At 37.5% G+C, this 9,004-nt stretch overlaps 1 pseudogene; it reads right to left on the minus strand.

Annotated features, from left to right (window-relative positions):
* On the minus strand, positions 7,340-8,672 carry LOC18781839 (annotated as a pseudogene).

Below are 9,004 nucleotides of genomic sequence, written 5' to 3' on the forward strand. Positions count from 1 at the left end.
ACCGAGTACGAAATTGAACGAATACATACCTGTGGTGGGCCAGCTTTTCTTGTGAAGCTCGATGATCCTTCTTGGTTAGAAATTCTCTGGAAAAAAAAACTCCAAAATTCTCTAAAGCCCATTCTTCAACTGAATATGAAATTGAACACAATTCTTCAACCGAGTATGAAATTGAAGGAATACATACCTGTGATTGGCCAACTATTTTGTGAAGCTTGATAATCCTTCTTGGCGAGAAATTCTCCGGAAAAAAAAACCCAAAATTCTCTAGAGCCTACACTATGACCCTACGAGTTCATATTCCTGGGTCCGTCCCTGCTCCCTAGTGGCATAAATCCAAATTGGTTATCTGACACTTGATCCTTTGATTAGTCTTTGTTCTATTTCCTTTCCCCACAATTCCATAGAAGACATGAGATCAAATTATGAAATCCATTTAGCTAAGTGAAGAGCCAATATCACTAATTACCCTTAGCCAAGGGATTCCCACTGAAACCAAGGTCCATAGAAATGCTATCTAGTGTCTCATTAACCACTCTGCATTGACAAAAACAACAAAGAGTATGCTATATATAAGTTAGAAAAACATATAAATAAGAAAAACAGAAAAGGAAATTGAGTTTCAGCATTAGGGACGAACCCGAGATGGTAGCCAAATAAGAATCAAGAAAGAGTTGCCACAAGCATATACGAGGCAAAGAGCGTCTCCATGAAGGGTTTCCAATTCCTATTCTAGCCCTTCCACCATCAAGCTTCGGAAGTCTGTAAGCCAAATTCATTTAATTTTACTTTATCTGGCATTTATATCTTACTATACTATTTTTAGTAATTCTAATATATATATATATATATTTTTCAAAAGCAAATTACCAATTCATACCATTTCCGGTAATCATCATGCGCTCTGCTTCTTCTGTTACTCTGGTTATTTCGGCTCCAGCAGGCTCCCTATCAATCCAGAAATTAACAAGATATAAGCCAAAAGATATAAGCCACGGAGAGAGAGAGAGAGAGAGAGAGAGAGAGAGAGAGAGAGAGAGAGAGAGAGAGAGAGAGAGAGAGAGAGAGAGAGAGAGAGATGAAGAGAATCTGGAAAACACTGAGCCATGAAATACCAGAGGGCATTGAGAGATTGAACCACTCTTTAACTCCTGAGATGTTTGAGAAGCTGCATCATGCCGTGCAATTCGTTGATGACTTGAAGACCACGACCGTTTTTTCTGTTTTGGGGGCTGCTGCGGTATCCTGCTTGTCTTTGACTGTGACGGCAGACTCATGTTTTATCATGGTCAGAGCCCCGAACGCAAGGGAGAAGAGAGCGGCGGCTGCGGTTGCGGCAGCGACAGCAGGCGAAGCAGCCCCTGCTTCTCCAGGACTGCTCGGGCTCCTGGGAGCGGGAACGGCTGTGGCAGCGATAGTGACAGTGGCAGTGACAGCAAGAGGAAGAGAGGGAGCGACGGCGACAGAGGCAACCGAGTATAAAATTGAAGGAATACGTACATGTAATGGGCCAACTGAGAAATTCTGTTGAAAAAAAACCTCAAAATTCTCTAAAGCCCATTCTTCAACAGAATATGAAATTGAACACAATTCTTCAACCGAGTACGAAATTGAAGGGATACATACCTGCAGTGGGCCAGCTTTTCTTGTGAAGATTGATGATCCTTCTTGGTTAGTTTGGGGAAAAAAAAACCCAAAATTCTTAAAAGCCCATTCTTCAACCGAATATGAAAGTGAACACAATTCTTCAACTGATTATGAAATTGAAGGAATACATACATGTGGTGGGCTAGTTTTTTTCTTGTGAAGCTTGATGATCCTTCTTGGCAAGAAATTCTCTGTAAAAAAAAAACCCAAAATTCTTAAAAGCCCATTCTTCAACCGAATATGAAAGCGAACACAATTCTTCAACTGATTATGAAATTGAAGGAATACATACTTGTGGTGGGCTAGTTTTTTTCTTGTGAAGCTTGATGATCCTTCTTGGCAAGAAATTCTCTGGAAAAAAAAAGCCCCAAATTCTCTAAAGTCTATTTTTCAACTGAATATGAAATTGAACACAATTCTTCAACCGAGTATGAAAGTGAAGGAATACATACCTGTGGTGGACCAGCTTTTTTTGTAAAGCTTGATGATCCATCTTGGCTAGAAATTGCTTGGAAAAAAAACCGCAAAATCCTATAAAGCCCATTCTTTAACCAAATATGATATTGAGCATAATTCTTCAACCGATTATGAAATTGAAAGGATACATACCTATAATGGGTCAGCTTTTCTTGTGAAGCTTGATGATCCTTCTTGGCTAGAAATTCTTTAGAAAAAAAAAACCTCAAAATTCTCAAAAGCTCATTCTTTAACCGAATATGAAATTGAACACAATTCGTCAACCGAGTATGAAATTGAATGAATACATACCTGTGATGAGCCAACTTTTTTTGTGAAGCTTGATAATCTTTCTTGGCGAGAAATTCCCAGGAAAAAAAACACCAAAATTCTCTAAAGCCCATTGTTCAACCGAATACGAAATTGAACATAATTCTTCAACCGAGTATGAAATTGAAGGGATGCACACCTGTGGTGGGCCAGCTTTTCTTGTGAAGCTTGTTGATCCTTCTTGGTTAGAAATTCTCTGGGAAAAAAACCCCAAAATTCTCAAAAGCCCATTCTTCAACCGAATCTGAAATTGAACACAATTCTTCAACCGATTATGAAATTGAAGGAATACATACATGTGGTGGGCTAGGTTTTTGTTGTAAAGCTTGATGATCCTTCTTGGCAAGAAATTCAATGGAAAAAAAACCCTAAAATTCTCTAAAGTCCATTCTTCAACCGAATACGAAATTGAACACAATTCTTCAACCGAGTATGAAATTGAAAGAATACATACTTTTGATGATCCATCTTGGCAAGAAATTCCCTGGAAAAAACAAACCCCAAAATTCTATAAAGCCCATTTTTTAACCAAATATGAAATTGAGCGCAATTCTTCAACCGAGTATGAAATTGAAAGGATACATACCTGTGGTGGGCCAGCTTTTCTTGTGAAGCTTGATGATCCGTCTTGGCTAGAAATTCTCTGGAAAAAAAAAACTCAAAATTCTCAAAAGCCCATTCTTCAATCTAATATGAAATTAAATACAATTCTTCAACCGAGTATGAAATTAAATGAATACATACCAGTGATGGGCGACCTTTTTTTGTGAAGCTCAAAAATCCATCTTGGCGGGAAATTCTCTGGAAAATAACCCAAAAATTCTCTAAAGCTCATTCTTCAACCGAATACGAAATTGAACACAATTCTTCAACCGAGTACGAAATTGAACGAATACATACCTATGGTGGGCCAGCTTTTCTTGTGAAGCTCGATGATCCTTCTTGGTTAGAAATTCTCTGGAAAAAAAAAACTCCAAAATTCTCTAAAGCCCATTCTTCAACTGAATATGAAATTGAACACAATTCTTCAACCGAGTATGAAATTGAAGGAATACATACCTGTGATTGGCTAACTTTTTTTGTGAAGCTTGATAATCCTTCTTGGCGAGAAATTCTCCGAAAAAAAAACCCAAAATTCTCTAGAGCCTACACTATGACCCTACGAGTTCATATTCCTGGGTCCGTCCCTGCTCCCTAGTGGCATAAATCCAAATTGGTTACCTGACATTGATCCTTTGATTAGTCTTTGTTCTATTTCCTTTCCCCACAATTCCATAGAAGACATGAGATCAAATTATGAAATCCATTTAGCTAAGTGAAGAGCCAATATCACTAATTACCCTTAGCCAAGGGATTCCCACTGAAACCAAGGTCCATAGAAATGCTATCTAGTGTCTCATTAACCACTCTACATTGACAAAAACAACAAAGAGTATGCTATATATAAGTTAGAAAAATATATAAATAAGAAAAACAGAAAAGGAAATTGAGTTTCAGCATTAGGGACGAACCCGAGATGGTAGCCAAATAAGAATGAAGAAAGAGTTGCCACAAGCATATACGAGGCAAAAAATGTCTCCATGAAGGGTTTCCAATTCCTATTCTAGCCCCTTCACCATTAAGCTTCGGAAGTCTGTAAGCCAAGTTCATTTAATTTTACTTTCTCTGGCATTTATATCTTACTATACTATTTTTAGTAATTCTAATATATATATATATATTTTTCAAAAGCAAATTACCAATTCATACCATTTCCGGTAATCATCATGCGCTCTGCTTCTTCTGTTACTCTGGTTATTTCGGCTCCAGCAGGCTCCCTGCTCCCTATCAATCCAGAAATTAAAAAGATATAAGCCAAAAGATATAACCCACGGAAAGAAGAGAGAGAGAGAGAGAGAGAGAGAGAGAGAGAGAGATGAAGAGAATCTGGAAAACCCTGAGCCATGAAATACCAGAGGGCATTGAGAGATTGAACCACTCTTTAACTCCTGAGATGTTTGAGAAGCTGCATCATGCCGTGCAATTCGTTGATGTCTGGAAGACCACGACCGTTTCTTCTGTTTTGGGGGCTGCTGCGGTATCCTGCTTGTCTTTGACTGTGACGGCAGGCTCATGTTTTATCATGGCCAGAGCCCAGAACGCAAGGGAGAAGATAGCGGCGGCTGCGGCTGCGGCTGCGGCTGCGGCTGCGACAGTGACAGCAGGCCAAGCAGCCCTTGCTGCTCCAGGACTGCACGGGCTCCTGGGAGCGGGAACGGTTGTGGCAGCGATAGTGACAGCGGCATTGATAGCAAGAGGAAGAGAGGGAGCGGCGGCGGCGGCGGTGGCTACAGAGGGAGCGGCTGCGGCGGCAGCGACAGAAGGAACGGCGGCGGTGGCAGGCCAAGTAGCCCCGGCTTCGTTAGAGCTTCTGCATCTATCTTTTTTTTTTTTTTTGTCGATAGCTTCTGCATCCATCTAGTAGACACCCAACTATATATCTAGTTTCTGGTGGATTTGCGTTTCTGTTCTTCAACTTCAATGAAATGAAATGAAACTTTATTTTATTATTGTCTTCAAATATTTTTATTGGTATTTTTTTATGCGCTTTTATTAGGATTTCCTCTTCATCATATATATATATATATATTTTATGCGGCTGAATAAAAGAATAAATATGTCACTTAATTCCAACATATTTGCTAGAATATATAAGTTTTATTAAAGTCGAATAAAGAGGTTTATAATTTTTGGGCTAGAGTGTTGAATCAAGTTGGTCCAACTTTGACCCCCAGCTATGACTTTGGATCACATTACCTGTTATGTTGCCTATTTTGGACTAAATTCATCAACTTAGTTACGCAAAGAAAGAAAACTTTTTATTGACAATCAAGAATTCAATCACTTCATAAACGATATTCATTCCAAATTTGGTTATAATTAACTAAGTGAGATATTTATTCTTTTAATTTATGTTACAATACAGGCCCGTTCTACAACAAAGACACCTTCAAGTGCTTGCTTATTAAATTGGAAGAAGAAAAAAAAAGAAAAAAAAAAAAAAGAAACCCTCAATCATACTCAATATCAATATTAAACAATCTCTAGTTTTGTTCTGTCATGGTACAAGAAGTTATAACTACTGTACAATACATATTGATCCTCTTTTAAAAAGAATAAAAGTAAAAGTAAAGCGGTAATTAACGGTCTTAATTTCCTACTTGAAAGTAAAAGCAAAGTGGTAATTAAACGTCTTAATTTCCTACTTCTCACTAATTGGCATTTCGTGCGGTGGTAGTTAGGGGTGGGCATGATCCTGTTCTGGCCGATTTTCACCTTAAATTGGAACCAAAATTAGTACTATTTATCTGGTTCGGTTCGGTCTGATTTTAACAACAAAATTTATAAAATTGTCCGGTTAGGATTGAACGAGGAAAACTTAAAATACAAAACTTAATAAATTTGATATAATATTTCTATAAACAATTAAACCGAGTAGTCTGAGTTTAAAAGTGACTAAATAGAGCCCAAAAATATTTAACGCAAAATGCATGCCAATCAACTACATCGGTCACATGTTCATAATTGATTAAAAATTTGAAACTATTTGTTTGGATGCTGAGAAAGTTAGCTCAGAAAATTCGAAAGAAAAGTAAATCTGGAATTTTCCTCTGATTTCATTCACTTGAATAATAATAATTACAGTAGTTTTTATTTTATTTTTATACAAGATAGAAACCCAGTTATGAATAATAACCTGTAACTAACATCTAACAACAGAGTTAAGCTAAACACGACATGTGTCATCATCTGAGCCTTCTTGATCTACATGTGATTTTCTTTATGCAGGTTCAGAGTTGTTAGTATGAACTTGTATTGATGGCTGAGATATACTTGTAACAATAATAAACATCTATTTAGACATGGGACATCCGATGTAGCTGCAACCACCATCATCCACAAATTATGTATCATAGTTAGCATTCTACTGTTTAATAATCGTATTATATAGGTACTACGTATTTTTCAAGAATACTTCCGTTTTCCGTACACATCTTAAAGACTCGGTAAAATACACAAAATCAAGCATAGCAAAGCAAGCCAATGAGGAAAATTAGAATTACAACAAAAAGAAAAAGAAAAAATGACAATCATTATACTCTAAAGTCTAAGTCTAGTTGCAAAGGACCCACTACTGTAGTGGTTTGAAGTATTTACTCCCTCAGGCAAGATCCTGGGTTCGAGTCCTAGCATCCGTGTTGTGTGTGTAAATTTAATATGCTATCGCCCCTTTCAATAGGAAAAGAACTCCAAAAAAAAAAAAAAAAAAAAGTCTAAGTCTAGTTTTTCATTTTTTAGGTTCTTTATGGCATCCCCTCCATAAATATATATATATATATATACAATCGAGTATTTCAATTTCAAAAAATCTATTTTGAATCTTTCAAACAAAAACAAATCAACAACGAATACTACTTATAAAACAAAATAGATGGATTTTGTCACACGGAGCATACAAAAATACATAGCAAATCAACCCAATAACATGCAAAAAGGAAAAGACAAAAAAATTAACCAATCGAATAAACCTTGAGTATTCTTCTCTTAAACATCAACGGCTTAAAAGATAGCAGAAATTGCCTTTTGAGCAGGGCCCCGCAAATTTTAGTCATTCATGAATTCATACTTCTACATGGCTCTCTGTTATAGAAACCAAACCACTTCAATCTACCTAGCATTTGATACAACTCTATCACTCTCACAATCAGGCCATTGATGAGAGTGGAAGCAAGTACTTAAAGCAATGTTACAAATGCACTAAATGATTCCATTGAAATTCACACAACTGCAATTTACATAAGAATTTGATAGCCAACGTCTATCATTCATAATTTTAACGTTATTGAAATTGAAGAAGAGGGAGAGAGAGCAGTAAGAGACATTTATTTTATATGAATCCACAATCACAAGCAGTATGTCATCTGTCAGGTCTTCTAGAACCCAATTCCAAGAACCAGTGTATCATTTCACTCCTTTTTTGCTTAACAGATGATTTTCCTTTCGAAATATACTAAAGTACATATACATCTAACAGATATAGTATTTTGCATAACCCATAAAATGCCAATTCAAATCATCCTTCATTGGTCCAGGTCAATATGTCCCATCCATTTATTTCAAGCTACACCTAAGAAAGGTAGTATAGATAAAATCTGAGGAGAATGCGTTTGCCAATCATCCATATCACCAGGTTGCGATTTGATGAGGAGATGTCTTCCATCTAAATGTGTCAATACAAAGTGGAAGCCACAGGGTGCTTCTACGAGGGATAAGTTGTGCTCAAAGAACAGGTAATCACCCTTATGCTTAAACTTTGGGTGCTCTTTTTGTTGTAGGGCAAAAACGATATCCCTGTGATGGTGTGTGGCTGCAGAAGAGAAAAAAACAACATGCAAGGATCAATGACAATACCCTAGAAAACTGAAGTATAGAAGTACCAAATAACAAATCCTCAAAAGATTATAAATAAATAAAACAATTTAGAATTTCAAACACAATCAAATGAAAGGAAGGAGACCTACCGCTTCATCAGCTTCGCCAGGGAACGTGATCCTCTGACCATTTTGCATACCCTTCTCCACAATGACTTCCAAGACTTTCTTTTCCTGAACAACCTTCTCACCCTTACATTGTGTGCAGCGATCCTTGTCATTAATGGTCTCCTCAGTACCCTTGCACTCATTGCAAGGATGCTGCATTTGCTGGATCATGGAGGGGCCGAGGTGTCTAATAGAGACTTTCATTCCAGAACCTTGGCACCCAGGACATTTCAAAGAAGCAACTGATTTTTGACCCTTTACTGCATCATGTCATATAAAATCTCCACATCAGAACCATGAACTACTAAAATAAATTGCTGACAACATACAATTTTAGATATTAAATACCAACCCCGCGCACTTGGAGCAGATTATGCTGCGAGAGAGAGAAAGCTTTTTGGATGTCCCATTGTAGAGATCTTCCAAATAAACCTTGAGGGGATGGATCACATCCTCTCCCCTCCTCTGCCTTCGGCCTCTGCTGCTTCCACCACCTGGGTACATAGGATCAAAAATACTGAGTTCCAATTCCTACAATTACAAAGAGCTGAAATAGAAACAGAGAAAAGGACTCACCACCAAAGAAGGATTGGAAAATATCAAATGGGTCATGACCGCCACCTCCGCCACCCATTCCTTATTTGAGCGCATCCTCGCCATATTGGTCATAGATCTCTCGTTTCTCTGGGTCACTCAGAACCTCGTATGCTTGGGCCAACTCTTTAAACTAAATTATGAAAAGAAATGGAAAAGGTTAGAAATCGATATATTAAGAAATTACTATCAAATTTAAATGTTTCTGACAATTAAATACTAGCACAGCCACCTCCTTGGCTTTGGAATACAACCAGGTGCCCTAAGTCTCTAGAAACCCACATAAACAACTGTTTACAGACGCACATATGCCCAACTGTCTAAAGACGCACCCGCGAGGAAAACTTCAGAAAACCCAATCCATCAATTGTTTCACCATGAAAAAAAAGGTATTCATG

The sequence above is a fragment of the Prunus persica genome, chromosome G3 (genome assembly GCF_000346465.2).
Source record: "Prunus persica cultivar Lovell chromosome G3, Prunus_persica_NCBIv2, whole genome shotgun sequence".
NCBI classification, from domain to species: Eukaryota; Viridiplantae; Streptophyta; class Magnoliopsida; order Rosales; family Rosaceae; genus Prunus; species Prunus persica.